This window comes from Stegodyphus dumicola, chromosome 1, assembly GCF_044657685.1.
Source record: "Stegodyphus dumicola isolate Sdum_Otavi_A_Nest chromosome 1, ASM4465768v1".
In the NCBI taxonomy this organism is placed as follows: domain Eukaryota; kingdom Metazoa; phylum Arthropoda; class Arachnida; order Araneae; family Eresidae; genus Stegodyphus; species Stegodyphus dumicola.
Window position 1 is genome coordinate 58,204,263 of NC_140768.1, and position 22,457 is coordinate 58,226,719.

A 22,457-nucleotide genomic window follows, 5' to 3' on the forward strand; every position below is an offset into this window, starting at 1 on the left:
TATATTTATCCTATGTTTACTTAGTATTCATAAAATTTGAATTACTAATTCTGTAATAGATTCATAAAACTTTTACTCTTTAATTAGACAGCAAAAGTTATATTTTAAGCACTGCAGACCGTGGTATGAGGGTTGCAATTCCGTCAGCAACTGTAAAGAATCAAGAAAAATCAGTAAAAACAAACTGACCTAAATGACTCTTAACATCCTTCGTCATCTATGAGGTGACTCCCACTTGCGGTTTGCTTAACAGCATTAATGGAGCATCAAGGCCGGTTTTTTTTTTGTTTGCTCATTCTACAAAACTGATTTTATTTTTCGTTTCCTACTAGTTCCTGACCAAGGCTGAAACTTCGGACGGAAGTGGTCGTTACTGGCGCCATCTTGTGAGCTAGAAAACTAATACTCTCCCACATTGATATAGTTTAGTGTTGAAATGTGATCAGTAAGTGAACGAAGAGAAAACTTTTTGTTCACAGCATTGAAAAAATTGTCACAACAATTCGTGCTTGACATTTGGATAGACAACGTGTCGCTTTATTTTGTGTTTTCGTTTGGATTAGAATGTTTTGGGTTTTCTTTGCATTATTGCTGTCGTACAGAATGAAAGGATTAAAACGCATCAGGTCAGTGACATTTGAAAATTTTTTATTTATTCCTCTTTTAGAAATTACTGATTAATATTTTAATCACAATATTCTAAGCATCTTGTTTTGGTTAAATATAAAAAAATAATACCAGTACTTATTTAAAATCTCAGATGATGGATTACTCTCAAATGAGGAATAACACTTTTACTGTTCTGCCAGATGTATTATAAATTACAAATTTTATTATAAATGCCTTTATTTCCCCTCTGCGCAATAAAAGTCTGTAAAGTGGATACAGATGCTCAAATTAGGGGTTATGCAAATTGAAATTTGGGAACTGATTACTCAAATAAATGGAAATAATTATTAAATTAAAATTTTACTTTTTCGCCATTTAGAAAGTTATGCATAATTTTATACTAATTAACCTTCCAAAGTATTTTTGATTCATTGAATTTTTCCGTTTAAATAGAAATGCATTTATTAATCATTAGATTTAATTTGAATAACATCATCAGAAATGAGAGAAACAAAATTTATATCCAAAAGTTCTATATTTAAGAATGTTTAAATCTTTCAGAACATATTGCCGTAAAATTTATTTTGTGAATTTATTCGCTTTAAAATTTGTGTTCGAGAGAGAAGTCAAATATTTCGGAATATATTTTAGTAATTATTAATTAAATTTCATATATTCATGTTGCGTCGGATACTGGTTATTCTGGAAAACAAAAGTGGATCGAAAATGCTTCAACATAACATAAAAAAAAAAGGTTTTAATTGTGTACGAGCTCATGCATTCTCAAGCACTTTTTATTCCTTTTTTAAAAAAAGATTAACCACTTTGAATACGTATAGAACGTTTTTAGACTTATTACAGAATAAAAATACACAAAGGAACTACGTTCTGTTTGGTGTATTTTTTAAGCAAGACTCTATCGATTTCGAGAGTAATAGGTGCAGGTTCGTCATCATCAAAAGAAAAGGAGTTTTGCAAAGAAGGGAGCCGTATTTATGGCAAAGCATCCGCCAGACAGAAGGTTGTTGGTTTGTCTCATTTTATGTTTTACTGTGGCGTATTTCTCTTTTGTCAGAAATTATCTGTTACAAGCTTGGAGGTAGGAAGTCATTCTTACCTCCATGGTAACAAAGATCTTTCTCCCTCCTTGTTATAAAAATTACGTTTAACTCAATTTCTTTATTTTTCAATCATCTATTTCTTTAAATTGAAATTAATATTATATTCGACTTTAATATTATAATAAAATTAAATAAATTTTGACGAATTCTATTACTTCGAATGAATATTACTTCTTTTATTTACCGAACCTATAATCGTTAGAAAATGGGGTGGCTGAATTTATGCCGCAGGGAAAAAATTACTATCTTTAATAAAATATAACTTTTATTAGTTAACACGAAAAGTAATTAGATTAAAATTCACAGAAGTGAAGAAATTGTATAAGCTATTTTGGTTTAAATACATATTTTTTGCGGATATTAGAGATATAAGAAAACAATAAAACACTGCATCTAAAGAACTTAGAATAATAAATTACTTCTTAAATTAAATTGCCAATCAAAAATTTTCATTTCTTTTGCACAAATCGTTTCAAACTTGCGAACGCACGAATATTTTGTTTTGTCAAACCAAGTTTTCAAAGCAAATAATTTTTGATTAAATGTAGTAGAATTTTTATATTTTGTTTATTTAATAGGTCATTTCGTTTGTAAAAATTGCATTTGATGGTTGAAAATGACGTAGAAATATTAGAAACAAGTATTTTAAATAAAAAGTACAAATGTTATTGAAAAAATATTGATTTTTATTGCAAGAAACCTTTCTTTATCATACCATCGAAACAAGTATCACTTTTTATTAACATGATCTTTAACCTTTATTAGTACGTTAAATCATGGTCGTGACGATTTTCGTATGTCCGAGCACATTTTGATCCCTTCCTCTCATAGATGAAGTTTCAAATGATATTCGAACGTTATTGTTTTGAGTTTATAAGTACCCTCGAACACATGCCGCAGATCTTCAGTTACATTGAAGTTTGAGGACTGCGCAAAGTTTTTCAGTTGCTGTCTCAGGTGATAAAATTACTACATTTTCCCATTCTATGTTGTATGATTCGGACTGTTCACCTTTTGGAATATGAAATTTACTTCCAAGGCAAAACCAACAGAGCCTTATCTGAAGTTCTTCACCACATCGAAATAATATCTATGATTCACAAGCTATCAACAAATACAAACGTTTCAATTCTGCTTGCAGCCATACATCCATTTGATTTAGTAAATCTGGACAAATTGCAAACTTTGCTTTCATTCTGTAAACTAAAGAAGGTTTTTTTTCCCATAGCATAGTCGGTTCTATCTCTGTAGTAGATGAGTGCATGATCTTTGTGCACAAATACGTTTACCCATTGGTTGTACTCCGAGGTTTGCAGTTCCCGATTAGAAAATCTTTGAGCTTATGACGTCATTGGTTCAAACCTGTGTTTTTGTTTCTCTCCCTCTTCTTGAAAGGAAAGTGATGCCTTTGAACGAAGATAATAAATACCTTTGCTTGCCTTTTGACCTTGCGTTTACCCATATTTATGCAGTACGATGGAATCCAGCTTGTTTAAAAAGTTAAAAAGTTTTAGAGTCCTTAGAAAACATACCTATCAAAATACGTTACCAAAACTACTGTGAAGGAAAACACATTTATTAGGTTTCTGTGAATGAAATTTCCTAAAAGTAGTACAATTATTATATGCATCAATCACTGGTCATCAAACGAAAAGAGTAATAAGTAATCGCTGAGTCTGAAGCATTAATATTCTTTAAGAATGTCATGAAGAAACGCACGAGATTCAGAAATTTCTAAAGCCGCATGTTGCTCAAGATTCATTTTTTGAATTCGATATTTTTCTTAAATATCAAGCAAGTACTGTAAATGAAGAGAAGTATACAAACAAAAGTTGTAAACAAATTTTAAACCCAAGAATTCTTCTAAATACCGTATGAGTGTAGAAAAAGATATGCCTAGGGTAAAATGGCGAAGAAAGCCGATTAAAACACACTAATGTATTTATCAATAAAAATAATGGTTTTCCGGCGATCTGTATGAAGATATGAAAGTTCATATTTGTTTGCCATACAAACTGCAATCTGAAGCTTGCATCAAATATTTGAAAATTGCAGAAATGATAACTTCCCCTGTAATGTCTCCGCTTGAAATTATAAAAGTAGGAAATTCGTGATTAATGTCAGAGGATTAATGTGATTAAATCATTGTCGCCATCTGTATTTAAGTTGCTTGATTTCAGGAGGGCCATCGTTCAATGATACTGTAGCTCCTCAGATATCATTTTGAATCATAACGGATTGGAGCATAATAAATAAAGAAATAAGTGATATAAAAATAAGATGTATGACTAGAAAGTTGTTGCGAACAAGAACTGTGTAAGGAAAACTGTAAAATCTATGGTTTCAGTCTCATATCGAACAGTCAAACTCATATCTACCTCATTACTTCACGAATGCAAATAATATTTAATTATTAATTTATGTTGTTGATATTATTCGGTATTTTATTAATAAATGCTAAGTTTTCCCTAGATTATGAATAAATATTCTAGAGTTCAATATTGAAGTTGTTCGTGACCTAGAACGCACAACCCATGCAAACAAATTACCAGTCCCCGCAACTTTAATATATATAAGTTCTTTTTCTTCAATTTTTGTTTTCGTTTAAAAAAATTACTTTATAAGGAAAATTATCTAATATCTGGATTTGAAATAAGCGTAGAACTCCAGTTTAGGTCTATATACAAACATATATCTTAAATTTCGTATTTCTGTATAATTTGTGATAAATATCATACATTTATGTTAACTTATACACCCCGAATGTTTCCCTATTCATCAGTGCTAAATATAATTAGATAAAAAAAGCGTTTTCTTTCTGATAAATTACTATAAAAAAAGGAAAAAAAAATCTTAAAGATTTCAGATTTTAACGGTAGCCTAAAAGGGTTTGTCTTTTACGCTCTTGCTGATCTTGCAGTCTACCAGTCTGCTGTTATATTCACTTCTTTGGCGCTTATGCCGCATAAAATTTGATTTAAAAGCAAAATCACAAAGTATTTGAAAACAGCATATCTTTAGAATTTTTGATAGACAGTCTCGCGCGCTGGAGATTTTTTTCCCCATACAGTGTTGCCACCACTCGCTTTGAAATCATTGAGCATATTAATAAAAAATTCGTTAAAGGTTTAGAAAATGTGAAATAACTAATAAAAGAAATTCGAATTCGGGCTTCAAGTTCCCATGTTTGGGTGGAAGACTACGTTATTCAAATTTTGATGGCTCTAGGTGCCATTGTTTTTTCACAGTGCAAGAAACAGGCATGCATTCATGCAAATTCTTCATTATTTAATTTCTTTAAATATAATACATGGCAATAATATTTGGTGGCAGCAATCTGACAAGTGATACTCCGTTTGTGGTAATTCAAAGCAAAATGCCGTTTCGAGAGTAATATCCCATTTGAGACTAACGTCGCTTTTAGGCTAATTTTCTCTTCAATTTCTGTTAATTCTTTTCTATTATTTCTAAAGAAAGCGTAATTTCCGTTTAAATTTCACATTAAGATTTATTTTTTCTCCTTTTATATTCTGAACTATTTTTACAATATTATTAATGTGCTTAGTATTTTTTAAATATCTTAATTTATGCGTGTTCTTACGTCGGCTTTAAAGTATTGATTCGTCAAACTTCTTGAATAGCGTTAAAACGAAAGTGTGTAAGAATATCTTATTTTCTATACCACTTGGTTTTTTATGTAGAAGTACTGCATAGTATTTCCACAACTGTTTATTAATAAACGAAATTATGTTCCTACGACTTTATTAAGATAGCTTAGATTACTTAAATTTCTAAAAGTTTTAGTGCTTTTGTTAACCAAAAAAATCGAAAGAAGCATTTTCATTCTTCGTAAGTTGGTTTCTGTTAGTGTTTTCTCTAACAGCCACCTTCGAAACCTACTTTGTGTTTAGATATATGTGGTAACTTCCTTTCAAGCTGAGAATTCGGTTTCTATGAATTTCCTGCTTTTGGCATCGTTAGTGTAGTTGGAAAGGAAATAGATGCTGAGCAAATGGTTGACCTTTCTAAGTGAGGGGCCCGAACTGGGATTCATCAGAAAATGTTGCTCTGTATAATAGTCTGTAATGCGGGTTGTTTTAGTAAACATGCCCTATTTAAGTAAATAAAAAATGGTAAAGTAGTAGTTGAATTACAAATGAAGATTGTTTTCAAGGAATGATGTCAAATTGCATCCGGGTTTTACGTTAAGAAAGCAATTAGCTGCTGCTTATTTTACTTTTAATTAGAAATTTCATAATCTGATATAATAAACATTTTTTTCAGATCTCTCCCGTTACAAAACAGCACGTGGTAAGCAATTTTCTATAACAAGATATATGGGCCAACTTCGTACCTTCCAATAAGAAAACATATCTCTGTCATCAGCTGATTTAAACTACGGAAAAATGTTTCTAAACATAAGAAATATATCTCTTAGGTTAGTTACATAAATAAGTAAGAAAAGAAGGAAAATTACCACGCTTTAAAAACTTTTTATTGGCAATATTTGCTTTGAAAAGAACACTGTTAAAAGAGATGAGAAAAAACATGTACATTTGTTTGGCGGCCAATAGGCAATGTTGACGCATATATATCTTCTTGTCGAAGTTTATTTGAGGTATATTGGCGTGTAACGGAAAAGAAAATATTTTTATATTCTTACAACCATCTCGTTATAAAGATAGCTAAGGGAACTAAAAATCGCTCTATCTTGAAAGCTCTTATTTCAGAATGAGATCTATTACAAAGGCATTTCACGATCTTCCGATTATATGAGCATCAACATTGTTATAAGAATTACTGTTCTTCTTTTTCGTTTAAATATTTTAATTACACTTATGTTATCTCTTAAATAGCTATTTTATAATTCATTACTGATGTGGATCGTAACTTTAGAGCACTGTAATACATTTATATTTATATAAAATAACTTATATAAAGAATAACTGATCGTTATGTTTCCCGAAGATTTGGGCGAAAAAACAACAAAAATAAACATTTCAAAATGTTTTCAAAAATCGAGGTAAAACCCTAAAATTTGGTTAAGGTCTGTACTTTAAGCTTCAGATATGAATTTCTGGACATCTGCAGTTAAACGCAGTTAGTAGTTGCTGTTTCAAATAACTGGGCATTTGCAGATTAATAGATTTGTTGTGAATAGCCATTATCTGTCATTTAAAATGTGTCATTACCAAAAACGTTACCCAGAGTGCACCATAAGAGGCAATCGAATTACAGCAGTGAGAAAGTTCCCACTTTTGACGGAGAAAACTTCAGAGAACGAGTCCGAGAGTCTCTTTTCTCTTTCGCTGCTACTAAATGTCTAGACATCGCTGGTATACATTATGTATCGCTGGTATTTTAAGTGCCCCCATGCCACACAGATACTATTCTACACAGAAACCTTCTCCGAGATTCAAGCCTGGATCCAAAGATATGACAACCTGCATCGCTAACCACTGCACCGATCAGAGCGGCCATCTGGATAAAATTTCTTTCTTTCAAATGAATGGCTTTGGTATTATTGTAAAAACATATTCTCAACATACCATGAGAAAGAGCAAGAGTGCTTATTCTAGTATTATTTTTATGCAGTTTACTGATATATTTGAGGCCCGGTGGCGCAGTGGCTAGCGCATCGCGCAGCAGCACCACAGGTGCGGGCTGGGCAAGGTCGACTCAGCCTTTCATCCCTTTCTTTCCATCACTTGGGTCGATAAAATGAGTACCAAGTTCACTTGGGGACTAAACACCGGGGGTACTACGACAAGCTGACAGCTTGTTCAGGGCATATGCTTACGCATCCCGGGGCCCACGGTCAATAAAGCAGATTTCGGGCACTGCAGGCCTTGGCCCATTAGGGCTGTTACTCCACCAAGTTTAGTGTTTACTGATATATTTATATTAGCTCTTAGTCTCTTGATATATGGATTAATTTCAGCATTTTTCCAGGCAAACTTTTAGTTTTAGCGAATATTTAAATATTGTAATATCCAGAATCGAATTGTAATATCCAGAATAGTTTTACAATTCATAACTATAATATAAAATGTTATAAAATAAATAGTCTTGAAAACAATTACTTGAACTAGATGAAGTTGACTCAATTTAATTGTTTTAGTTTAATTAATAAGATCGCGCATGTTTTATTTATTGCTCAAGAGATCTGCGTAAGACTGTTTGCATTAATCTTTTCGATAACCTTGAAAATTATTTTACAGTGAACTGAGGCTTATTTATGCAAAATATTCCTGCGTTATAAACTGAGAATGTAACGAATATTAATTTTAATTTTCTAAGAAAGTAAGAAATTATTTAATGAAAATAATCGAATATTCATGTTGCTTAAAAAGATATATGAATATATATTCAAAAAGGAACTTCAGAAAATTATTTTTATGTATATTCATCAGCAAATTACTTAAATAGAAAGGAATAAACGATATAAAAAGTATAAAATACAATACATTACATATAAAGAATAAATGCATGGTTGTGTATATTTAATAATTAAAGTCATATCACGTACATTTATTTTTTATTTCAAATGTAAGAAATATACACATTTCCTAAAACTTAAATTTAAAATTTTCAGAACATATTGGTTTATGTATAACAGTATCTCAAATTTTTATTTTAAAACATTATTATTTTAATATAATTTCCGCGAAATATGCTACTGCAAATGAATCAGTTGTAGACAAAAAACAAGAAATTCAGAACCAAACTCACAAAGACCCGAAAGAAATGAAATTCAAGACTATTAAAATCCAAAGTTTCCTATAAATATGTAAAAATCAACCATTAAACCAGAAGCATTACAGAAATGGAAAACGCAAAAATTACATAGGAAGGGGAATAAATCAAAATCGTGATTCAACGTTATCAAGAGAAGATAGATCAAGCTTAACTGAATCCTTCTCCCCTAGAAAACCACTGCTTTTTTATTCATCCAAAATAATTGATGAACCGTTCAAAATTTCTTAATTACAACAATTCGCGTGAAAATTCTGAACTCCTCCTCGGTACAGAGGAAATCCGAAAAAGTATACCAAAACAAATAAGTAAAAAATTCAATGTCCAATAAAGAAATTAATTAGATACTCTTTCCTGAATGTAAGACTCGAATATAGAAATACGCAATATACATAAAAATTAACAGAGAACAATGAAATCAGAACTTACCAAGAGCGAACATGGATTAAAAGACAGTAATTCTGAAGTAGAGGCTTATGCTTGCCAGTTTGGCTTCACTGGCGAAACCTTTTGTCGATAGGTAGTTAGAAATCTCCCAAAAGATGATTTAAAATCTTTAGATTTGTAAAGCATGATATTAAAGAAGGAAAAGAAAGAAAAGAAGCAAAGATTAGAAAATAATAAAGTCATGGGCTTATCATTGACAGAGTAGAATCTCTGTTAAGTAGTAGGAGAGTAGGCTCTGTGTAGGCCTTATCGTTTTGCTAATGTCGAAACAAAAGATCGAGATTCAAAATTGGATGCCGATGATTGCCAGTTTGGCGTCGTTGGCGAAACAAATTGTTGATGGCAAGAGGAAATGACCAAAGGGTGAATTAAAAGTAGGTAATTTTTAAAAAAATTTTTTAAAGCAAACAGTGAGAAAAAGAAAAAAAAACAAAGGTTAGAGAAGAATAAAGACTTCATGTCATAGGCTTAATGACGACTTGGAATAGAGTAGGACCTATGTCAATAAAAGTATAGTCAAGTAAAATTATACAGTTATACAAATATATACAAATAAATATTACATAATTTTTTAAAACATACTCTTAAATCCTCCTCTATTTGAGCTTTCAGATAAAAATTAATTACTTTAAAAAATTCTGTAGGTGAAAGCAATCCAGCGTTTTTGGTAGACTGTTAATTAAATTATGTAAAATTTTAAGTTTAATGTTAAAAGTTTTACGTATAATTTTAATAATAAGACGAATTTCTTGCTGTTGTTTCTCAGTTTCTGTGCAAACTTTTTTATTTTGGTAATTTGATTAAAAATTGTATTTACTATAACTTTTTTAGAGATGCTGGTGTTCCAATTTAGAAGTTTAATTGATAAATTAAATTCTCTTCTTTTATCGAATAGTTTTATTTCTTTAAGATTATAAATGCTAAGATCCAGATAATCTACAATTAACTGATTCTTGTTGAGTTTTAGACAGCTGGGATAGATGTTGCTATTTTCACTAAGATTATTATTGTTGAATGTAATAATAGTATCAGTGTCTGAAAGTGTGTTCAGATTTATTGAAATCATTATCTGGAAGGTTTTTAAGAAATTTATATTCTTTAGAAAACAAATATAGGTTACATAAGGCAGTTAAATAAGAATATTTGCATGCTTGACAAAGTTATTGAAAAGCGAAAAAGAGATGATCTTTCCATTTTTCCAAATCCAAAATAGGAAGCATTTCAGGAAAAAAAGTATTTTGTAGTGTAAGAAAAATTTCATAGTTTTCTTTAAGTGGAAGAGACGTGCAAAGATTTTCAGTCATAGCAGTTGATACTGTAAACTTATAGATTTTAAATTGTTTTAGTTATTTACAAGTTGTGAATAATCCAACAGTAGTTTTTATCCGTATTAGCTTTATCAAAAGCTAAATTACATATTTACTTAAATAGGTTTGTAAAAATGTAATCAAAATTCTTCTTGTAGTTTCTTGTACTATTTGCTATAAATCTAAATTTGACAGGATTTTTATGAAATTTTGGAATTGCATATCTATTGTTTGTAGTAAAAAAAGAAATGTTCCGTTTATTGAGAAAAGCATTAGTTTTGTCGGTTATTGATCTTTCTTTATTTGTAGAACTACAATATGGTATTAAATTTTGCAGCTCATTTTTAATAAGAGAATTGTAGAACTTTCTTTATAAAATACTAAAATTATAGCTTTATAAATTTTGGGAATAATAAATAGTTTTTTTAGGAGCGAAAACATCTGAAGTAAATTCTTGCAATTTCTATTTCTTTAAATCCTTTAGTTTTTTCAATATTCTTTTTGCTTTGTTCTAATATTTCATTTTTCCATTCCTTAAAAAGATGAGTAGGTAAACTTAGTAGAGAACTTGCATTCAATATGAAGTTCTCAATATATGCTGAAATAATTTCTGAACAATTATATTTAGGAATGTATTTAACTCGTCTAAATTTTGTTTAACGTTTTCGTAAAATGCGTTATTTCTTTATCTTTTACAATGTCTAGATTTCCTGTAATTATATGCTTATGTTGCTCATCCACATATGGTAAAAATTCTCTTCGCTGCAATATCAAGTTGCAGAAAATTCGTCTTCTTGATGGCTAATAATATAACTACTCAGCTTTTTGTTGCACTTGAAACAAACAATTATTTTAACATACAGTTCTATAAGTATTGTTTAAAGAAATATTATTTATGAATTCTTATAGAAATTTAACGAATTATTATACGACTTTAATGTTATTGTTTAGGGAATGCTTATACAAATTTAAGGAAAACGAAATTTTTTCTGCTGGTGTTCCCTCTTTATAGAAAAAAGTTTATGTGGTGTTGATTGTATAATAAACACCACTACCTTGCCCTTTAAATTGTTACGTGCACACAAAACCGATGATAGCATGGTGAAATTTAATTTTCCCAACACTAAACTTAACTTAAACCACTTCCAACTTAAACCACACTGTTCGGTTTGTACCGCTCTTTAGAACAAAGTACAATCAGTAGTTACCCTTTCCAACTACACAGTGATCCCTCAATTAAGCTAACTCTGAACTCAGATGAAAACTGAAGCTCCTTCTGGTCTTGTATAGATTTACCCCGAAATTAGATTTACGCGAAATTGTTGGAAATTACAGTAATTACGCAGTTACAGTTTATGTAGGACCGGATACAGTTACAATTACATAGGGATCGGATCGGTTACAGTTAATTAGAATCGGATCAAAATTCGTCAAGTTTGGCGACTTTTTGTCGATTTTTCTCCAGATTTGGCGATAAAAATTAGTTTTTAGAGGCATTATCTTGTGAATCTGGCGAGACCCATTTACTCCAATTTTAAAGGAACTTCTTACTGTAATACTTTTTTCCGGCTATACATCGTATTTCTGAACTTTTCATGGTATAAATTAAGCATGTAATTAATTATACAAGAGATACTATAATTTATATAAAATTTCAGTGAAATTATTTACATATATCTAAAATTCATAACAGTATGCTTTATTAGTGAAAAAATATAGAGATAGAAAAGAAAAGAAAGTACTTCTAGTATCCCTTTTGCTATCCGTATGCATATTTTGAAATATTTTTGAAATTCAGCCACAATCGCTGGTTTTATATCGCTGGTTTTAAATTAATTGCCATTCTGTTGCTGAATAATTGCAATGCTATGCGGAAATATTCGCCAATTGTTTGATACCTTCGATTCTATCAGAGAAAAAGTATCATAACCTAAAAAACTTCTAGCATCCGCTCAGCGATGATGTTTGCCGATATTCTATCAGTCGGTGTCCGTAGCATTCAAGGAATAAATCCCCAACCATTTATCAATGTCAGATGTTTTAGATATATACCAGCTTTCGCTACTCAACTGTTATTTTGTTTATCAAGTTATCTTGCAAATAAAGGCCAATTTCTACTTCGAAAAGTGTGAGCTGGAGCTTTAATGTATCCCCTCAGTTTTTTAATATTTCAATAATGTTTTAATTTCTGATATTTTGGTTCAGCAAGCCCAAGCTGGGGATTCTCAATTGCTCAGTAAGTGGAAACTGTATAATTAATAGTAATCATGTTACTACTTCCTGCAAAGCAGATGATATATGTAGTAATTTTATATAATACTTCTGAGGCATCCAAAAGAAGCTTAATCTCTCAAGAGTTTCCAAGATAATTATTACTGATTTCGATGCATTTGTTCAGACAATGAATCCAGGCTTTATAACATTTTTGATATCGCCCTTTCTCAAGTTTCTCTGGCATCAGATCCCGGGCCCACTAGTTCGGCAATCAGCGTCACTGTGGACAGCCTTGATGACGTCATGACTCTGTTTGTAACACTATCTACTCCTTAGAGCTTATAATTTCAGGAAAAGATCAGGAGTATAAAGTTAAGCTTGATTCATACTGACTGCCAAGGCTCCAGTAGACAAGATTATGTTGTAAGTGTTACTAACAATGAATTCATCCTGTCAAGCTATTTATTGACATTTACGTTGCAAAATTTACAGTAACTGAGCTTTTAATGGAACAAAAATAATCATGTACCTAAATTGTTTCCGTGAAATTGAATGGGTAAAAAAATCTCGTGCATTAGCAAAATTAATTAGAAAATAAGTTCTCATCCTTCTTAGAGGTTATGGAATTTATTTTCAAATTGTGGAATTATATTGGAATTACATCAAATTGTGTTTTCAAATTGAAAGCAGTTTGATACATCTAAGACACTTTCTTTATTTTCGTGTGCATTTTTATGCTATTTCTAAGTTTTGAGCCCATATTTCCAATGAGAAACGCACAACTTGGAGTTTGCGGATAATTGATATTTTGATTGACAACAGCATGAAATATGTGCATCTTAAAATGTTCAATACCGAAATATTGGTTGAAATACGCATCTAGACTTCCTATTTCGGTGAACAGGCAATAGCTTAATCAGGATATTTATCTCTTTTATAATAAAGTTCGTAAATACTTGTTTCCGAGTTTTTGAGATAGTTAAGTTAAAAATTAGGCAAAAAATGCAATCTTAGTTTGAAGCAGAATTTGAATAAATTTCTTTCGATTGCTATTTCAGTTTGTATTGATTCCGATTTCGAATAAAACTCCATCGATGGGTATATTCAGAATCTACTCCAAAATAAGTTTAATTTAAAGATTTTCTCTAATTTAAAATTTCATTTATTTTTTATTATAGTTTCTGTAAACGAATTTTGTTTTGTTTTCCATCAATAGTTTAGGCGTGAAAAATGTTACTGCAAAATTCAGAAATACGACCTTTTGGTTTTAAAAACAGAAAAGAAAGTAAATTTATTTTGCAGTTGATGTGGATCTTCGCTCCAACATCACAGTCCTATAGATAGAAATATTCTAATACTTTATGTTTTCCAAGTTATAACTCATTATTACTTAATAATGCATTAATTGTATGGTTAAGGCAAAAATGAGTTGTATTACAATTTTTTTATCAGTACGCATATGCCTCAGAAAGTATTTAGAAAAACACACTACCTAGATAATTATTGCATTAAATATAATAATTTTCCTCTTAGTTCAAAATAAAAAGCATAAAATCTACTTTTAACGAAAAATAGCACTGTTAAGTTTTTTTTCCGTTTTCCGGAAACACTATATACTATCCATAACTTAACTAACAAGTTTTCATGGTGCTAAGCTTAATAATGAAGGCGTATGCCGAATAATAATGCTTGAAACCACTGTATTATTTGTAAATAAATTTGTGCGCATTAATAACGAAGCGAATTTCATCACTAACCTCTGTATTTAATGCTTTCTGAATGATAATGCAAATAGTTACTACAGCAACGCTGTAAAACTGTGAATCTGATTTTTCTATAACTTCAGGTAATTCTATAAGGAATGCCACATCATTAGTGTTTCAAACAAGTTCTTTTCATGAGCTGGAGCACCTATGAATGCACCTTGAGAATTTTTTATTGATTTCCTATAATTCAAATACATTGAAGCATATCATTTAAATATTGTTCATAGTTAGAAGAGAAAGCAAAATCCACGCTTCTATTTTGGCAGATTAAAGGAATTTAGACGCTGATAATAAATCCCTCATGGGATATCTGGCTCTTCAATACATTATTTTTTCAAAAGGTAAATGCAAAGTCCATTAGAAATACTCGTAATTCAGAATTTTCTTTTCTTATAATTTTATATTTCTTCTTGAATTATCAAATATGTACAAAAATGGTATCAGAGGACCCAACAGGTTTTGAATAACAAAAGAATGATACGTACTGCTTGTTTTTGGGAGTAATAAAATACGCACTGCTAAACTTATTAAAAGATTTATATATGAAAAGAGTTATATTATTATTATGGAAACATCTCGGAAAAAGTACATTAAGCAGCTTAACTTTTGAATTCGTTTATTTCATATCCATTTGTTAGGCTTTGAAGTTTTAATCTGAAGTAATGCACGAAAACTTCATTAATTATGGATTATATATATGGTATTGGGACTTACTATCTTGGGGTATAATGTCTGTGAATTTACTTCAGAGATGGCTGTCTAGAGGCTTTCAATAATTAGTCCGATTTATAAATAACTTGATTATTTAATGAAAACATGAATAGTTACTACAATCTATGAAATGGTTACATTCGTAGCTGGAAATAGCTCAGATTATTTAGACATGCAGAGAAGCTAACATCTTACGTACAGAACACCTTCTCTTTTATCTTAAAAGCGTCATCGTCTTAATGGCGGAATTATCTGTCTTCTATCACCAGCAAAAAAAAAAGCAGTATAATATGATTGTTGTGTACGTTGTATGTTGATCCTACATATATGGAGTGAGTTTGCTTGCACGATCCAATAATGCACTTACATGAAGGTGATCTTGTAGAAAATTCAAATTCAGAATGAAAATAATGAGGCTTTTCTGGAACAAGAAACGCAGTTTGGTCGTCTGAAGAATTAAGTATATTTTCATTTAGAAGATCGTACTAAGATTTCAGTAGTATTTCCAACACAGACACTTGCGACTGTGGGAGAGTCCATCTAAAAAAGCCAGCACTCATGTTTTGCGCAGCGTGGTGGGAAACAATGTTGCTCATCGAAACTACATGCTGTCACTACTGCGTTGCAATAAAAGAAACGCATTTTTGACCATGAGAAAATTATGTACATGAGTTGTTATTTTATTTTCATCTATTGAATAATTAATAACTTTTTCCGTTTTTTAAGTTTACGCATTTGTATTGAAAGTCAGTTGTCATCTAAAAAAATGAAATTCTTTCCATCAAGTTCAATCCTACAAATAAAATACAATCTAAAAGTAGTCCAGAAGTATTCAGTGAAGTTGCGAATGAACTTCATATTGAACATTAACTTTTAAAGGATGCATGCGATTTCAAATGGCCATATACGAAACTACTGTTAATATCAACACGCATACCTGCTAAGTTATAGCATGTAATTTCACATGTATTTCTTTTCTGCTAGCCTTTACATATTCTTTTCTGCCACCCTTAGTGTATTAACAATAAAATTTTTTTATACAATTTTATGAACAAAGTAGAGGGCATAAATCTCTGGGTATCGTAGAAAGCCGTTCCTTCAGGATTCGCTAAAAGTGATTAGACGTTTGTGAGCCGACACGACTTCACAATTAATCCTTCACAGTTTGGTTGAATAGGCCATTCGTCCACCATAGATGGGACATTCTGGTTTCGCTTCATTTTTTGGCATTAGTATAGCTTGGAGTTACTAAGCTAAGCAACGGCCTTTTCAAGAAATTCCTGTTGGTCTGTCTGTCTAAGAACACCGGAGGGAATGTGTCATGCCTCGCGCTCGTTCAAACACGAGGTGGGTTCTTCTGTGTAAACTTACCATAGTGGTTAAAATAACAGTTGTCCGCTTTGACATTTTCTTCACTAATTTATTACACAAACTGCACTATGGATACACCATACAACGAGTACACGGTAACATAAACTATATACAATATATATATACAAGGCGCGCAAAAGAAATTAAAACATATTTCTTTTCTCTACGTTCTCACACGGCATGCTCGCCGGTCCAACTCTCAGTACCCTCCCCTTCCAGTCTTTCTTCCCCCCACCAGCTTGCCTCGACCGGTTTTTCCGGGGTAAGTCACTTCCGTTCTTCCTCTTTCATCAGGGGAAGGAACTTCACACCTCCCCTCTGGTTTGTAAATATTTACGACTGAGTCGAAAAATTTGAAACCAATATTATTTTGGCACTTACCAGGTAGTCCCTCTTTTCCGGGACACAGCCCAAGGAATCACAGTAAAATCAGAGAGCAAAAAAAAAGGGTCATGCTACAGTTATAAACACTAACACAAAAAAGAACACTTAAAACACATAAACATAAAAACTGCACATGTCCAAATTTCTACAGCGATACAAACAAAACATTGCAATATCAACTCACTGATACTTCTTTAAGGAATAATTCGTTTACTAATATACCCTAATAACACAATCTTTCCTAGAGTAACCACAATAATACAAAAAAAATAATAAATGAAAATTACAATATCTATATACTTTTTGCCATACTAGCATTGAACATTATCCTTTCTAGTGTTACAATAATAAACAAACACACACACACAAAAAAATATATGATACCAACATAAGTTTCTTTGTTTTTTTTCCAATTTAGTTCAGATTATTGGTCACTTATACATTCGTGAGGGATCTTCGACAATGCGTCTGCATCGGAGTTTTTAGCTCCTGGTTTATGCATTACAGTGACTTGGAAGCGGGATAGAGCTAATGCCCATCTCTGTAATCTAGCATTCCGGGGTATCCCTTCGGTTAAGTACTTTAATGGGTTATGGTCTGTATGCAACAAAATTTTATTTCCGTATGTCCAAGTTTCGAACTTGTCGAGAGCCCAAATAATTGCATACGCCTCTCTTTCTATAGTGCTCCATTTAGACTGAGCGCTAGTTAATTTCTGGCTAGCAAATGTTATCGGTCTAGCTTTCCCATACTCATCTCGTTGAAGTAAACACGCTCCAATACCTATTAGTGAGGCGTCTGTGTTAATTTCAAAAGGTTTCCGTATATAAAGACGATGCCGTGCACAAAGCATCCTTTAATTCTTTAAATGCCTTCTCGGCTTCAGACCCCCAAGGTATATCATTAGGTATAGATTTTCTCGTGAGATCAGTTAACGGCCTAGCTACTTTTGCATAATTCGGAACATACTCTCGATAGTAATTATATAACCCCAAAATTGATCTTAATGCCTTTTTGGTTCTAGGTGGCTTCAAATTTTTAATGACCTGCAATTTCTCTGGATCTGGGCCATGTCTGCCTGAGCCTACTATGTGACCTAAATACTTTACCTCCGACTTGCCAAAAGAGCATTTCTCTAAATTAGCCGTAAAGTTCAATGTCTGTAAAGTACTGAGTACGGCTCTTAAATGTTTAAGATGTTCTTCCCACGTTGACGAATAGACAATTATATCATCGATGAAACTTTCAGCATAATCACTATGTGGTCTAAGAGCTTGATTCATAACTCTTTGAAAAGTTGCGGCAGCACCTGACAAACCGAACGGCATCACTTTCCACTGATACTGACCCTTCGGAGAAACAAAACTCGTCAGATGTCTACTTTCCTTCTCCATAGGGATTTCCCAATACCCCTTAAGAATATCTAGCGTAGACAAATAACGTGCTGCCCCTGCCTTATATCGAAGCTCTTCTGCGTTTTGCATAGGAAATGGGACAATCTGACTTTCCGCATTAAGCCCTCGATAATCACAACATAAACGTACACTTCCGTCCCGTTTCGCTACACACACAATAGGGTAAGCAATCTCTGCTGTGGAAGGTTCAATTAAACCTCTTTCTAACAAATCAGCAATTTGCTTTTCCACCTGTGGCTTCAACGCCTCAGGTACCTTATAAACATGAGGTTGCTTTCTTTCAACTCCCGTTTTTAACCTGATACTGTGGGATCCTACCTTCGCACATTTAATCTCCCCGTCAAACACTACATGGAAAGATTTGATTAATCTGCTCAACTGATTCCTTTGTGACCTATCTAAATGTTTCCATTCCTCTGAAACACAGATCCTATCTAAAAGTTTGTCTACTTTAGGGTTTCTTTGAATAGGCGCGTGCTGCACCTCCCCAAATTCTGTGTCAGCCTCATAGATTATCCCTACTGCATTTATAGGCTGTATATATTTCCGTAACTTATTTTGATGCAAATGTCTAACCGATTCATCTGGCAATTTTACCAAATATGAATGTGGAGACTTTTTCGCAACTATTTCTCCAGGTCCTGTCCATTTCGAGCAAAGTTTATTTGTTGACGTTGGTATCAGTACTACTACCTCATCTCCTATCTCGAATTCATTTTCCTTAGACCTCAAATTACGATGATGAACATATTTCTGCTGTTTAGCTTCCGAATTTTATTAAGCGAATTTCTCTGCCTCCTGTAACCTATTTCGAAGAGAAATTAAATATTCAGTAACTGATTCCCCAACTCCTTGTGGTAATACCGTCTCATCTACCCAACTTGATTTAAGTATCGCCAGTGGCCCCACTGGCACCCGACCATACATCAGCAAAAATGGTGAGACTCCGGTAGTTGAATTCGGTATCTCCCTATAAGCCCATAACAGATATGGTAACTGCTTATCCCAGTTTCTTCCTTGAGTATTTATCGCGTGATGCAACATTGACTTCATTGTTCCTATCCATCTTTCCACTAGCCCGTTTGACTGCGGATACCCTGGCGTAGAAAATTTTGGCGAGGCCCCTAACCTAGTTAAAAATTCTTGTGTTAGCTTAGCCTTAAAGTTCGTTCCGTTATCCATGGCTATCATTCTCGGAACTCCTGTTCGCATGAAAATATCAATGAAAGCGTCACATGTAGCTTTCGCTGTTATCGCCTTTAGTGGAATTGCCTCCGGCCATCTGCTATGTTGATCAACAACACATAACACATACTGGTGCCCTCTTGAAGATTTCGGCTCAATCGGCCCTAAAACGTCCGCATTAACCACTTGAAATGGAAGTTCTGGCCTCCCTACTGCTGTAATTGGAGCCCTATCCTTCACTTTAACTTTCCTTCGTAGCTGGCATTCCTTGCAAGCTTCGCACCACTTCCGCACCTCCTTTGACAATCCTTGCCCCCAAAACGACATTTTAATCCTTTCCGCCGTCTTCTTTGCTGCGAAGTGCCCCCCTTGTAAGCTTTCGTGAGCCAACTTCACAATTTCTTTCCTGCGGCTTTGAGGAACAACTAACTGACTACATCGCTGCCCATTGACACTTCCCGTGTGGTACAAAATTCCTGACTCCAGCCAATACCCATTCTTGTTATTACGTGCATCCATGAACGCGCTTTCCAGCGAAATACATTCCGCTTGCTCCTGTCTAAAACGTTGAGTTTGCGATAAGGGTGGGTTATCAGCTGACACTAGCTCACTGCCTCCCACTTCTACTTCCCCCTCATCTTTACTCCTTACCAACGGCGTAGTACAAGCTATTTCCGTTTCACCTTCGACCTCGTGACTGGCTTTTTCTGTCGATTCCTTTCCGTCCAAGTTACTCGATACCTGACCAACTCCCAATACTAGTTTTTCTTCCTTATCTTCTCCCCAATAAATATTTCCTTGTTCCCTGAGAAGTCTAAAATCTCGAGGTGTCACCAGCGCCTCCTCGTTCAAATTATGCACTACTGCTGCATGAACGTTTACATAAGGCTGTACCTCCTCTTCTCCTGACCAGATACTGATAGGTACTGTAACTAATTGGGCTTCTACCTGGGGTCCCACGGCGGGTTGTAACCATATCTTCCCTCCAGACTCCAAATATTTCTGTGGAACTACCGATTTCCGGATTACAGTAACTTCTGCTCCGCTATCAATCACTCCTTTGAATCTAGCGTTGCCTATCTGCAGTTCTATCCTAGGTAATTCCCCACTTGCCCTAGTTAACGAAATTTCTTCTGCATAGTTAGCTAACTTCAACCCTACGCATATTTTATTTAATCCCTTTGCTTCCACCTCATCCGTATCCTCTTTTTCGCTTCCTCTCTTGGGTTTCGCTATCAGGTTTATCGCTGGACAAAAACGCTTTATGTGTCCTTCACCCTGACACTGAAAACATTTTAGAACTTTCTTATTTGCCTGCATCATTCCTTGAGGTTCTAAAGTTTTTACCCCTTTGTACTTCTCCTTATCAACCCTGTAATCAGAACTGAAATTCCCCTTACTCTTATTTGGTCGTCCTAATTTTTCCCCTTGTCTTATCGGTTCCTGTTTTGGTCCCACTTTATTTACTTTATTATTTACTTTATTACTCGTATTGTAATTTCTAGGCATTGCTGCAACGTAATTATCCAAATCATTTGCAAGCTCTGACGGAGATAACCAGTTTTCTACCTCTTTTAACAGTATATGCGCCTTAACATTTGCGGGTAATTGATCTTTTACTTGATCGACAATCAATAGTTCTCTTAATCTATCAAAAGTCTTAACTTTTCTGGATTCTAAGTAGAAATCAAGTGCTGCCTCAACCCTCGCTATGTGCTGAGTATACGTTTCCTCATATCTTTTTACACATTTTTCTAAATTCTTTTTATGTTGCAATGGGGTAATCTGGAATTCTTTTAATACTGTATCTTTAATCTTAATATAATTATCCAAATCCCTTTCAACCAGAGTTGAAATCAAACTTTTAACTTTAGTTTTTAAACTCTGCAAAATAATTTTCCCCTTATGTTCTTCAGGAATTTTATAGAGATTAAACATCATTTCCGCATGATGGAAAAAGAACGGCCATTCCTCAGCTTTAGATGGTGGGTCAATCATAACTCCTTTCATTATTTTTAAATGTTTCAAGAAATCATTTCCCTTGCTCTCAGCATCTGAAACCCCATCATCCTCTGAACCCGATTTATTTCCTCCTTTATCTATTTTTCTACTCTGAATTTCTAATTCTTTTATTTTTATCTCGTGTTCTCTCTCTAATTGTCTTTCCCGAAATTCCATCTCTTTTAATCGGTCTTTAGCCGCATCTGCCTCTAACTTACACCTTTCTAGCTGCAGCTCCATTTCCTTTAACTTAATTTGAGCCTGCATGTTCTTAATAATTCATCAGATTCTTCTGACACCCTATTTCTCCTTTTAGGACCCATATTAACTTCTGGTATTTCTTTTCACAGCTTTACCCATACAACACATAAATAACACTTAATTTTACAGGCAAACATACATATTTCACTACTACTGAATACTACCATTATTCATTTAGCAAACATTATCATTAGTGAACACAATCATGAATACCTTTCTCATATTACTATTAACATATATTTCACCATATATTGTTAACACATAAATACCAAAAATTATATTAGCTTTTGAATTAGTACAAAAAAAATAGTTCTGAATACTTTGGCCTTACGCCGTAATACCTTACATATTCTGGAAATGAAACAAACATTTACTTATTGCTCTCAAATCATTAAACTAATTAATTTTTAATCAACCTATTAACTTTAATGACTAAAACATTTTGCCAAAACACGGCAACAACAAAAATAGATAATTTCTACCTTAATTAGTAACATGAGCACACAATTGAATGTTTCGAAATTACTGCTGACATATTTTTGAATTATTTTAACATTCATTTAGCATAAATTATCTCCTTAATAACAAAATTAATCATATTTCCTTATTTGCATATAAAATATACTTTCTAAGTGTCTACTGGCTTTAACGCCTGGCATTCTCATCATGTTATTAACCGACATTAACACAATTTTAATTTTCTCCGTTACTATAGTAATTATAGGGAGGGAGCTCTCTTCATTTATATATTGTGCTTCCCAAGAAATTAAGAGGGACTTACCTTTGATCCCGATAGTAGAAAATGACGAGTTGTGCTCAATTCTGTACAATTTCCTCATCGCGCTGCATAACACTTCGCTTAATATCACCACGGTAATACTGATGATCACTTTTACCATCCACTGTTTC

The 22,457-nt window shown here is 32.9% G+C and overlaps 1 protein-coding gene across 1 annotated transcript in view; it reads left to right on the top strand.

The window, feature by feature from the left end:
• The first annotated feature begins 447 nt into the window (after positions 1 to 447).
• The window catches only part of LOC118181916 (metabotropic glutamate receptor 1-like), a 574,264-nt gene continuing 552,254 nt past the window's right edge, over positions 448 to 22,457 (top strand). Inside the window, exon 1 of the mRNA XM_085815122.1 lies at positions 448 to 626. The gene's annotated coding sequence lies outside the window, so the exon portion shown is untranslated. The remainder of the gene's footprint in view (positions 627 to 22,457) is intronic.